Genomic DNA, 13,341 nt, shown 5'->3' on the forward strand with positions numbered 1-13,341 from the left:
CGCGCCCGGAGGAGCGTCTTGCCACATGTCAGCACTCGGTCTGACTGAGCGCCTCCAGGAGAGAGGCCCAAGCAAGACGTGCCCCGAGGAGCGTCTTGCCACATGTCAACACTGGGTCTGACTGAGTGCCTCCATGAGAGAAGCCCCAGCAAGACGCGCCCCGAGGAGCATCTTGCCACATGTCAACACTGGGTCTGACTGAGAACCTCCAGGAGAGAGGCCCAAGCAAGATGCGCCACGAGGAGCGTCTTGCCACATGTCAACACTGGGTCTGACTGAGCGCCTCCAGGAGAGAGGCCCAAGCAAGATGCGCCCCGAGGAGCATCTTGTCACATGTCACCACTGGGTCTGATTGAGCACCTCCAGGAGAGAGGCCCCAGCAAGACGCGCCCCGAGGAGTGTCTTGCCTTATGTCAGCACTCGGTCTGACTCAGCGCCTCCAGGAGAGAGGCCCAAGCAAGACGTGCCCCGAGGAGCGTCTTGCCACATGTCAACAATGGGTCTGACTGAGGGCCTCCAGGAGAGAAGCCCAAGCAAGACGCGCCCCGAGGAGCGTCTTGCCACATGTCACTACTCGGTCTGACTGAGCGCCTCCAGGAGAGAGGCCCAAGCAAGACGTGCCCCGAGGAGCGTCTTGCCACATGTCAACAATGGGTCTGACTGAGGGCCTCCAGGAGAGAAGCCCAAGCAAGACGCGCCCCGAGGAGCGTCTTGCCCCATGTCAACACTGGGTCTGACTGAGGGCCTCCAGGAGAGAGGCCCAAATGAGACGCGCCCCGAGGAGTGTCTTGCCACATGTCAACAATGGGTCTGACTGATGGCCTCCAGGAGAGAAGCCCAAGCAAGACGCGCCCCGAGGAGCGTCTTGCCACATGTCAGCACTCGGTCTGACTGAGCGCCTCCAGGAGAGAGGCCCAAGCAAGACGCGCCCCGAGGAGCGTCTTGCCACATGTCAACACTGGGTCTGACTGAGCGCCTCCAGGAGAGAGGCCCAAGCAAGACGCGCCCCGAGGAGAGTCTTGCCACATGTGAACACTGGGTCTAACTGAGCGCCTCCAGGAGAGAGGCCCAAGCAAGACGCGCTCGGAGGAGCGTCTTGCCACTTGTCAGCACTGTGTCTGACTGAGCGCCTCCAGGAGAGAGGCCCAAGCAAGACACGCCCCGAGGAGTGTCTTGACACATGTCAACACTGGGTCGGACTGAGGGCCTCCATGAGAGAAGCCCAAGCAAGACGCGCCCCGAGGAGAGTCTTGCCACATGTCACCACTCGGTCTGAATGAGCGCCTCCAGGAAAGAGGCCCAACCAAGACGCGCCCCGAGGAGTGTCTTGCCACATGCCAACACTGGGTCTGACTGAGCGCCTCCAGGAGAGAGGCCCAAGCAAGACGCGCCCCGAGAAGCGTCTTGCCACGTGTCAACACTGGGTCTGACTGAGCACCTCCAGGAGAGAGGCCCAAGCAAGACGCGCCCCGAGGAGCGTCTTTCCACGTGTCACCACTGGGTCTGACTGAGCGCCTCCAGGAGAGAGGCCCAAGCAAGACGCGCCCCGAGGAGCGTCTTGACACATGTCAACACTGGGTCTGACAGAGGGCCTCCAGGAGAGAGGCCCAAGCAAGACGCGCCCCGAGGAGTGTCTTGCCACATGTCAACAATGGGTCTGACTGAGGGCCTCCAGGAGAGAAGCCCAAGCAAGACGCGCCCCGAGGAGCGTCTTGCCACATGTCAACACTGGGTCTGACTGAGGGCCTCTAGGAGAGAGGCCCAAATAAGACGCGCCCCGAGGAGCGTCTTGCCACATGTCAACAATGGGTCTGACTGAGGGCCTCCAGGAGAGAAGCCCAAGCAAGACGCGCCCCGAGGAGCGTCTTGCCACATGTCAGCACTCGGTCTGACTGAGCGCCTCCAGGAGAGAGGCCCAAGCAAGACGCGCCCCGAGGAGTGTCTTGACACATGTCAACACTGGGTCTGACAGAGGGCATCCAGGAGAGAGGCCCAAGCAAGAAGCGCCCCGAGGAGCGTCTTGCCACGTGTCAACACTGGGTCTGATGGAGGGCCTTCTGGAGAGAGGCCCTAGCAATACGCGCCCCGTGGAGCGTCTTGCCACGTGTCAACACTGGGTCTGACTTAGCGCCTCCAGGAGAGAGGCCCAAGCAAGATGCGCCCCGAGGAGCGTCTTGCCACGTGTCACCACTGGGTCTGATTGAGCACCTCCAGGAGAGAGGCCCCAGCAAGACGCGCCATGAGGAGTGTCTTGCCTTATGTCAGCACTCGGTCTGACTGAGCGCCTCCAGGAGAGAGGCCCAAGCAAGACGCGCCCCGAGGAGCGTCTTGCCACATGTCACTACTCGGTCTGACTGAGCGCCTCCAGGAGAGAGGCCCAAGCAAGACGTGCCCCGAGGAGCGTCTTGCCACATGTCAACAATGGGTCTGACTGAGGGCCTCCAGGAGAGAAGCCCAAGCAAGACGCGCCCCGAGGAGCGTCTTGCCACATGTCAACACTGGGTCTGACTGAGGGCCTCCAGGAGAGAGGCCCAAATGAGACGCGCCCCGAGGAGTGTCTTGCCACTTGTCAACAATCGGTCTGACTGAGGGCCTCCAGGAGAGAAGCCCAAGCATGACGTGCCCCGAGGAGCGTCTTGCCACATGTCAACACTGGGTCTGACTGAGGGCCTCCAGGAGAGAGGCCCAAATGAGACGCGCCCCGAGAAGTGTCTTGCCACTTGTCAACAATCGGTCTGACTGAGGGCCTCCAGGAGAGAAGCCCAAGCAAGACGCGCCCTGAGGAGCGTCTTGCCACATGTCAGCACTGGGTCTGATTGAGGGCCTTCTGGAGAGAGGCCCAAGCAAGACGCGCCCCGAGGAGCGTCTTGCCACATGTCAACAATGGGTCTGACTGAGGGCCTCCAGGAGAGAAGCCCAAGCAAGATGCGCCCCGAGGAGCGTCTTGCCACATGTCAGCACTCGGTCTGACTGAGCGCCTCCAGGAGAGAGGCCCAAGCAAGACGCGCCCCGAGGAGCGTCTTGCCACATGTCACCACTGGGTCTGACTGAGCACCTCCAGGAGAGAGGACCAAGCAAGAAGCGCCCCGAGGAGCGTCTTGCCACATGTCAACAATGGGTCTGAATGAGGGCCTCCAGGAGAGAAGCCCAAGCAAGACGCGCCCCGAGGAGCGTCTTGCCACATGTCAGCACTCGGTCTGACTGAGCACCTCCAGGAGAGAGGCCCAAGCAAGACGCGCCCGAGGAGCGTCTTGCCACATGTCAACAATGGGTCTGACTGAGGGCCTCCAGGAGAGAAGCCCAAGCAAGACGCGCCCCGAGGAGCGTCTTGCCACATGTCAGCACTCGGTCTGACTGAGCGCCTCCAGGAGAGAGGCCCAAGCAAGACGCACCCCGAGGAGCGTTTTGCCACATGTGAACACTGGGTCTGACTGAGCGCCTCCAGAAGAGAGGCCCAAGCAAGACGCGCCCGGAGGAGCGTCTTGCCACATGTCAGCACTCGGTCTGACTGAGCGCCTCCAGGAGAGAGGCCCAAGCAAGACGCGCCCCGAGGAGCATCTTGACACATGTCTCCTCTGGGTCTGACTGAGCGCCTCCAGGAGAGAGGCCCAAGCAAGACGCGCCCCGAGGAGCGTCTTGCCACATGTCAACACTGGGTCTGACTGAGTGCCTCCATGAGAGAAGCCCCAGCAAGACGCGCCCCGAGGAGCATCTTGCCACATGTCAACAATGGGTCTGACTGAGAACCTCCAGGAGAGAGGCCCAAGCAAGATGCGCCCCGATGAGCGTCTTGCCACATGTCAACACTGGGTCTGACTGAGCGCCTCCAGGAGAGAGGCCCAAGCAAGACGCGCCCCGAGGTGCATCTTGTCACATGTCACTACTCGGTCTGACTGAGCGCCTCCAGGAGAGAGGCCCAAGCAAGAAGCGCCCCGAGGAGCGTCTTGCCACGTGTCACCACTGGGTCTGATTGAGCACCTCCAGGAGAGAGGCCCCAGCAAGACGCGCCCCGAGGAGTGTCTTGCCTTATGTCAGCACTCGGTCTGACTGAGCGCCTCCAGGAGAGAGGCCCAAGCAAGACGCGCCCCGAGGAGCGTCTTGCCACATGTCACTACTCGGTCTGACTGAGCGCCTCCAGGAGAGAGGCCCAAGCAAGACGTGCCCCGAGGAGCGTCTTGCCACATGTCAACAATGGGTCTGACAGAGGGCCTCCAGGAGAGAAGCCCAAGCAAGACGCGCCCCGAGGAGCGTCTTGCCCCATGTCAACACTGGGTCTGACTGAGGGCCTCCAGGAGAGAGGCCCAAATGAGACGCGCCCCGAGGAGTGTCTTGCCACATGTCAAGAATGGGTCTGACTGAGGGCCTCCAGGAGAGAAGCCCAAGCAAGACGCGCCCTGAGGAGCGTCTTGCCACATGTCAACACTGGGTCTGACTGAGCGCCTCCAGGAGAGAGGCCCAAGCAAGACGCGCCTCGAGGAGCATCTTGTCACATGTCACTACTCGGTCTGACTGAGCGCCTCCAGGAGAGAGGCCCAAGCAAGTTGGCCCCGAGGAGCGTCTTGCCACATGTCAACAATTGGTCTGACTGAGGGCCTCCAGGAGATAAGCCCAAGCAAGAAGCGCCCCGAGGAGCGTCTTGCCACATGTCAACACTGGGTCTGACTGAGCGCCTCCAGGAGAGAGGCCCAAGCAAGACACGCCCCGAGGAGTGTCTTGACACATGTCAACACTGGGTCTGACAGAGGGCATCCAGGAGAGAGGCCCAAGCAATACGCGCCCCGAGGAGCGTCTTGCCACATGTCACCACTGGGTCTGACTGAGCGCCTCCAGGAGAGAGGCCCAAGCAAGAAGCGCCCCGAGGAGCGTCTTGCCACGTGTCAACACTGGGTCTGATTGAGGGCCTTCTGGAGAGAGGCCCAAGCAATACGCGCCCCGTGGAGCGTCTTGCCACGTGTCAACACTGGGTCTGACTTAGCGCCTCCAGGAGAGAGGCCCAAGCAAGATGCGCCCCGAGGAGCGTCTTGCCACGTGTCACCACTGGGTCTGATTGAGCACCTCCAGGAGAGAGGCCCCAGCAAGACGCGCCACGAGGAGTGTCTTGCCTTATGTCAGCACTCGGTCTGACTGAGCGCCTCCAGGAGAGAGGCCCAAGCAAGACGCGCCCCGAGGAGCGTCTTGCCACATGTCACTACTCGGTCTGACTGAGCGCCTCCAGGAGAGAGGCCCAAGCAAGACGTGCCCCGAGGAGCGTCTTGCCACATGTCAGCACTGGGTCTGATTGAGGGCCTTCTGGAGAGAGGCCCAAGCAAGACGCGCCCCGAGGAGCGTCTTGCCACATGTCAACAACGGGTCTGACTGAGCACCTCCAGGAGAGAGGCCCAAGCAAGAAGCGCCCCGAGGAGCGTCTTGCCATGTGTCAACACTGGGTCTGATTGAGGGCCTTCTGGAGAGAGGCCCAAGCAAGACGCGCCCCGAGGAGTGTCTTGCCACGTGTCAACACTGGGTCTGACTTAGCGCCTCCAGGAGAGAGGCCCAAGCAAAATGCGCCCCGAGGAGCGTCTTGCCACGTGTCACCACTGGGTCTGATTGAGGGCCTCCAGGAGAGAGGCCCCAGCAAGACGCGCCCCGAGGAGCGTCTTGCCTTATGTCAGCACTCGGTTTGACTGAGCGCCTCCAGGAGAGAGGCCCAAGCAAGACGCGCCCCGAGGAGCGTCTTGCCACATGTCACTACTCGGTCTGACTGAGCGCCTCCAGGAGAGAGGCCCAAGCAAGACGTGCCCCGAGGAGCGTCTTGCCACATGTCAACAATGGGTCTGACTGAGGGCCTCCAGGAGAGAAGCCCAAGCAAGACGCACCCCGAGGAGCGTCTTGCCACATGTCAACACTGGGTCTGACTGAGGGCCTCCAGGAGAGAGGCCCAAATGAGACGCGCCCCGAGGAGCGTCTTGCCACATGTCAACAATGGGTCTGACTTAGCGCCTCCAGGAGAGAGGCCCAAGCAAGATGCGCCCCGAGGAGCGTCTTGCCACGTGTCACCACTAGGTCTGATTGAGGGCCTCCAGGAGAGAGGCCCCAGCAAGACGCGCCCCGAGGAGCGTCTTGCCTTATGTCACTACTCGGTCTGACTGAGCGCCTCCAGGAGAGAGGCCCAAGCAAGACGCACCCCGAGGAGCGTCTTGCCACATGTCACTACTCGGTCTGACTGAGCGCCTCCAGGAGAGAGGCCCAAGCAAGACGTGCCCAGAGGAGCGTCTTGCCACATGTCAACAATGGGTCTGACTGAGGGCCTCCAGGAGAGAAGCCCAAGCAAGACGCGCCCCGAGGAGCGTCTTGCCACATGTCAACACTGGGTCTGACTGAGGGCCTCCAGGAGAGAGGCCCAAATGAGACGCGCCCCGAGGAGCGTCTTGCCACATGTCAACAATGGGTCTGACTGAGGGCCTCCAGGAGAGAAGCCCAAGCAAGACGCGCCCCGAGGTGCGTCTTGCCGCATGTCAGCACTGGGTCTGATTGAGGGCCTTCTGGAGAGAGGCCCAAGCAAGACGCGCCCCGAGGAGCGTCTTGCCACATGTCAACAATGGGTCTGAATGAGGGCCTCCAGGAGAGAAGCCCAAGCAAGACGCGCCCCGAGGAGCGTCTTGCCACATGTCAGCACTCGGTCTGACTGAGCACCTCCAGGAGAGAGGCCCAAGCAAGACGCGCCCCGAGGAGCGTCTTGCCACATGTCAACAATGGGTCTGACTAAGGGCCTCCAGGAGAGAAGCCCAAGCAAGACGCGCCCCGAGGAGCGTCTTGCCACATGTCAACACTGGGTCTGACTGAGGGCCTCCAGGAGAGAGGCCCAAATGAGACGCGCCCCGAGGAGCGTCTTGCCACATGTCAACAATGGGTCTGACTTAGCGCCTCCAGGAGAGAGGCCCAAGCAAGATGCGCCCCGAGGAGAGTCTTGCCACGTGTCACCACTGGGTCTGATTGAGGGCCTCCAGGAGTGAGGCCCCAGCAAGACGCGCCCCGAGGAGCGTCTTGCCTTATGTCAGCACTCGGTCTGACTGAGCGCCTCCAGGAGAGAGGCCCAAGCAAGACGCGCCACGAGGAGCGTCTTGCCACATGTCACTACTCGGTCTGACTGAGCGCCTCCAGGAGAGAGGCCCAAGCTAGACGTGCCCCGAGGAGCGTCTTGCCACATGTCAACAATGGGTCTGACTGAGGGCCTCCAGGAGAGAAGCCCAAGCAAGACGCGCCCCGAGGAGCGTCTTGCCACATGTCAACACTGGGTCTGACTGGGGGCCTCCAGGAGAGAGGCCCACATGAGACGCGCCCCGAGGAGCGTCTTGCCACATGTCAACAATGGGTCTGACTGAGGGCCTCCAGGAGAGAAGCCCAAGCAAGACGCGCCCCGAGGTGCGTCTTGCCACATGTCAGCACTGGGTCTGATTGAGGGCCTTCTGGAGAGAGGCCCAAGCAAGACGCGCCCCGAGGAGCGTCTTGCCACATGTCAACAATGGGTCTGAATGAGGGCCTCCAGGAGAGAAGCCCAAGCAAGACGGGCCCCGAGGAGCGTCTTGCCACATGTCAGCACTCGGTCTGACTGAGCACCTCCAGGAGAGAGGCCCAAGCAAGACGCGCCCCGAGGAGCGTCTTGCCACATGTCAACAATGGGTCTGACTGAGGGCCTCCAGGAGAGAAGCCCAAGCAAGACGCGCCCCGAGGAGCGTCTTGCCACATGTCAGTACTGGGTCTGACTGAGGGCCTTCTGGAGAGAGGCCCAAGCAAGACGCGCCCCGAGGAGCGTCTTGCCACATGTCAACAATGGGTCTGACTGAGGGCCTCCAGGAGAGAAGCCCAAGCAAGACGCGCCCCGAGGAGCGTCTTGCCACATGTCAGCACTCGGTCTGACTGAGCGCCTCCAGGAGAGAGGCCCAAGCAAGACGCACCCCGAGGAGCGTTTTGCCACATGTGAACACTGGGTCTGACTGAGCGCCTCCAGAAGAGAGGCCCAAGCAAGACGCGCCCGGAGGAGCGTCTTGCCACATGTCAGCACTCGGTCTGACTGAGCGCCTCCATGATAGAGGCCCAAGCAAGACGTGCCCCGAGGAGCGTCTTGCCACATGTCAACACTGGGTCTGACTGAGTGCCTCCATGAGAGAAGCCCCAGCAAGACGCGCCCCGAGGAGCATCTTGCCACATGTCAACACTGGGTCTGACTGAGAACCTCCAGGAGAGAGGCCCAAGCAAGATGCGCCACGAGGAGCGTCTTGCCACATGTCAACACTGGGTCTGACTGAGCGCCTCCAGGAGAGAGGCCCAAGCAAGACGCGCCCCGAGGAGCATCTTGTCACATGTCACTACTCGGTCTGCCTGAGCGCCTCCAGGAGAGAGGCCCAAGCAAGAAGCGCCCCGAGGAGCGTCTTGCCACTTGTCACCACTGGGTCTGATTGAGCACCTCCAGGAGAGAGGCCCCAGCAAGACGCGCCCCGAGGAGTGTCTTGCCTTATGTCAGCACTCGGTCTGACTCAGCGCCTCCAGGAGAGAGGCCCAAGCAAGACGCGCCCCGAGGAGCGTCTTGCCACATGTCACTACTCGGTCTGACTGAGCGCCTCCAGGAGAGAGGCCCAAGCAAGACGTGCCCCGAGGAGCGTCTTGCCACATGTCAACAATGGGTCTGACTGAGGGCCTCCAGGAGAGAAGCCCAAGCAAGACGCGCCCCGAGGAGCGTCTTGCCCCATGTCAACACTGGGTCTGACTGAGGGCCTCCAGGAGAGAGGCCCAAATGAGACGCGCCCCGAGGAGTGTCTTGCCACATGTCAACAATGGGTCTGACTGATGGCCTCCAGGAGAGAAGCCCAAGCAAGACGCGCCCCGAGGAGCGTCTTGCCACATGTCAGCACTCGGTCTGACTGAGCGCCTCCAGGAGAGAGGCCCAAGCAAGACGCGCCCCGAGGAGCGTCTTGCCACATGTCAACACTGGGTCTGACTGAGCGCCTCCAGGAGAGAGGCCCAAGCAAGACGCGCCCCGAGGAGAGTCTTGCCACATGTGAACACTGGGTCTAACTGAGCGCCTCCAGGAGAGAGGCCCAAGCAAGACGCGCTCGGAGGAGCGTCTTGCCACTTGTCAGCACTGTGTCTGACTGAGCGCCTCCAGGAGAGAGGCCCAAGCAAGACGCGCCCCGAGAAGCGTCTTGCCACGTGTCAACACTGGGTCTGACTGAGCGCCTCCAGGAGAGAGGCCCAAGCAAGACGCGCCCCGAGGAGCGTCTTTCCACGTGTCACCACTGGGTCTGACTGAGCGCCTCCAGGAGAGAGGCCCAAGCAAGACGCGCCCCGAGGAGCGTCTTGCCACATGTCAACAATGGGTCTGACTGAGGGCCTCCAGGAGAGAAGCCCAAGCAAGACGCGCCCCGAGGAGCGTCTTGCCCCATGTCAACACTGGGTCTGACTGAGGGCCTCCAGGAGAGAGGCCCAAATGAGACGCGCCCCGAGGAGTGTCTTGCCACATGTCAACAATGGGTCTGACTGATGGCCTCCAGGAGAGAAGCCCAAGCAAGACGCGCCCCGAGGAGCGTCTTGCCACATGTCAGCACTCGGTCTGACTGAGCGCCTCCAGGAGAGAGGCCCAAGCAAGACGCGCCCCGAGGAGCGTCTTGCCACATGTCAACACTGGGTCTGACTGAGCGCCTCCAGGAGAGAGGCCCAAGCAAGACGCGCCCCGAGGAGAGTCTTGCCACATGTGAACACTGGGTCTAACTGAGCGCCTCCAGGAGAGAGGCCCAAGCAAGACGCGCTCGGAGGAGCGTCTTGCCACTTGTCAGCACTGTGTCTGACTGAGCGCCTCCAGGAGAGAGGCCCAAGCAAGACACACCCCGAGGAGTGTCTTGACACATGTCAACACTGGGTCGGACTGAGGGCCTCCATGAGAGAAGCCCAAGCAAGACGCGCCCCGAGGAGAGTCTTGCCACATGTCACCACTCGGTCTGAATGAGCGCCTCCAGGAAAGAGGCCCAACCAAGACACGCCCCGAGGAGTGTCTTGCCACATGCCAACACTGGGTCTGACTGAGCGCCTCCAGGAGAGAGGCCCAAGCAAGACGCGCCCCGAGAAGCGTCTTGCCACGTGTCAACACTGGGTCTGACTGAGCGCCTCCAGGAGAGAGGCCCAAGCAAGACGCGCCCCGAGGAGCGTCTTTCCACGTGTCACCACTGGGTCTGACTGAGCGCCTCCAGGAGAGAGGCCCAAGCAAGACGCGCCCCGAGGAGCGTCTTGACACATGTCAACACTGGGTCTGACAGAGGGCCTCCAGGAGAGAGGCCCAAGCAAGACGCGCCCCGAGGAGTGTCTTGCCACATGTCAACAATGGGTCTGACTGAGGGCCTCCAGGAGAGAAGCCCAAGCAAGACGCACCCCGAGGAGCGTCTTGCCACATGTCAACACTGGGTCTGACTGAGGGCCTCTAGGAGAGAGGCCCAAATAAGACGCGCCCCGAGGAGCGTCTTGCCACATGTCAACAATGGGTCTGACTGAGGGCCTCCAGGAGAGAAGCCCAAGCAAGACGCGCCCCGAGGAGCGTCTTGCCACATGTCAGCACTCGGTCTGACTGAGCGCCTCCAGGAGAGAGGCCCAAGCAAGACGCGCCCCGAGGAGAGTCTTGCCACATGTGAACACTGGGTCTGACTGAGCGCCTCCAGGAGAGAGGCCCAAGCAAGACGCGCCCCGAGGAGAGTCTTGCCACATGTCAACACTGGGTCTGACTGAGCGCCTCCAGGAGAGAGGCCCAAGCAAGACGCGCCCCGAGGAGAGTCTTGCCACATGTCAACACTGGGTCTGACTGAGCGCCTCCAGGAGAGAGGCCGAAATGAGACGCGCCCGGAGGAGCGTCTTGCCACATGTCAGCACTTGGTCTGACTGAGCGCCTACAGGAGAGAGGCCCAAGCAAGACGCGCCCCGAGGAGCATCTTGACACATGTCTCCTCTGGGTCTGACTGAGCGCCTCCAGGAGAGAGGCCCAAGCAAGACGTGCCCCGATGAGCGTCTTGCCACATGTCAACACTGGGTCTGACTGAGAGCCTCCATGAGAGAAGCCCCAGCAAGACGCGCCCCGAGGAGCATCTTGCCACATGTCAACACTGGGTCTGACTGAGAACCTCCAGGAGAGAGGCCCAAGCAAGACACGCCCCGAGGAGCGTCTTGCCACATGTCAACACTGGGTCCGACTGAGCGCCTCCAGGAGAGAGGCCCAAGCAAGACGGGCCCCGAGGAGCGTCTTATCACATGTCAGCACTCGGTCTGACTGAGCGCCTCCAGGAGAGAGGCCCAAGCAAGACGTGCCCCGAGGAGCGTCTTGCCACATGTCAACAATGTGTCTGACTGAGGGCCTCCAGGATGGAAGCCCAAGCAAGAAGCGCCCCGAGGAGCGTCTTGCCACATGTCAACACTGGGTCTGACTGAGCGCCTCCAGGAGAGAGGCCCAAGCAAGACACGCCCCGAGGAGAGTCTTGCCACATGTCAACACTGGGTCTGACAGAGGGCATCCAGGAGAGGGGCCCAAGCAATACGCGCCCCAAGGAGCGTCTTGCCACATGTCACCACTGGGTCTGACTGAGCGCCTCCAGGAGAGAGTTCCAAGCAAGAAGCGCCCCGAGGAGCGTCTTGCCACGTGTCAACACTGGGTCTGATTGAGGGCTTTCTGGAGAGAGGCCCAAGCAAGACGCGCCCCGAGGAGCGTCTTGCCACATGTCAACAATGGGTCTGACTGAGGGCCTCCAGGAGAGAAGCCCAAGCAAGACGCGCCCCGAGGAGCTTCTTGCCACATGTCAGCACTCGGTCTGACTGAGCGCTTCCAGGAGAGAGGCCCAAGCAAGACGCGCCCCGAGGAGCGTCTTGCCACATGTCAACACTGGGTCTGACTGAGAACCTCCAGGAGAGAGGCCCAAGCAAGACACGCCCCGAGGAGCGTCTTGCCACATGTCAACACTGGGTCCGACTGAGCGCCTCCAGGAGAGAGGCCCAAGCAAGACGGGCCCCGAGGAGCGTCTTATCACATGTCAGCACTCGGTCTGACTGAGCGCCTCCAGGAGAGAGGCCCAAGCAAGACGTGCCCCGAGGAGCGTCTTGCCACATGTCAACAATGTGTCTGACTGAGGGCCTCCAGGATGGAAGCCCAAGCAAGAAGCGCCCCGAGGAGCGTCTTGCCACATGTCAACACTGGGTCTGACTGAGCGCCTCCAGGAGAGAGGCCCAAGCAATACGCGCCCCAAGGAGCGTCTTGCCACATGTCACCACTGGGTCTGACTGAGCGCCTCCAGGAGAGAGTTCCAAGCAAGAAGCGCCCCGAGGAGCGTCTTGCCACGTGTCAACACTGGGTCTGATTGAGGGCTTTCTGGAGAGAGGCCCAAGCAAGACGCGCCCCGAGGAGCGTCTTGCCACATGTCAACAATGGGTCTGACTGAGGGCCTCCAGGAGAGAAGCCCAAGCAAGACGCGCCCCGAGGAGCTTCTTGCCACATGTCAGCACTCGGTCTGACTGAGCGCTTCCAGGAGAGAGGCCCAAGCAAGACGCGCCCCGAGGAGCGTCTTGACACATGTCAACACTGGGTCTGACAGAGGGCCTCCATGAGAGAGGCCCAAGCAAGACGCGCCCCGAGGAGCGTCTTGCCACATGTCAACACTGGGTCTGACTGAGGGCCTCTAGGAGAGAGGCCCAAATAAGACGCGCCCCGAGGAGCGTCTTGCCACATGTCAACAATGGGTCTGACTGAGGGCCTCCAGGAGAGAAGCCCAAGCAAGACGCGCCCCGAGGAGCGTCTTGCCACATGTCAGCACTCGGTCTGACTGAGCGCCTCCAGGAGAGAGGCCCAAGCAAGACGCGCCCCGAGGAGAGTCTTGCCACATGTGAACACTGGGTCTGACTGAGCGCCTCCAGGAGAGAGGCCCAAGCAAGACGCGCTCGGAGGAGCGTCTTGCCACATGTCAGCACTGGGTCTGACTGAGCGCCTCCAGGAGAGAGGCCCAAGCAAGACACGCCCCGAGGAGTGCCTTGACACATGTCAACACTGGGTCAGACTGAGGGCCTCCAGGAGAGAGGCCCAAGCAAGACGCGCCCCGAGGAGTGTCATGCCACATGTCACCACTGGGTCTGACTGAGCGCCTCCAGGAGAGAGGCCCAAGCAAGACGCGCCCCGAGGAGCGTCTTACCTTATGTCAGCACTCTGTCTGACTGAACGCCTCCAGGAGAGAGGCCCAAGCAAGACGCGCCCCGAGGAGCGTCTTGCCACATGTCAACAATGGGTCTGACTGAGGGCCTCCAGGAGAGAGGCCCAAGCAAGATGCGCCCGGAGGAGCGTCTTGC

Source organism: Nothobranchius furzeri, chromosome 11, assembly GCF_043380555.1.
Source record: "Nothobranchius furzeri strain GRZ-AD chromosome 11, NfurGRZ-RIMD1, whole genome shotgun sequence".
NCBI classification, from domain to species: domain Eukaryota; kingdom Metazoa; phylum Chordata; class Actinopteri; order Cyprinodontiformes; family Nothobranchiidae; genus Nothobranchius; species Nothobranchius furzeri.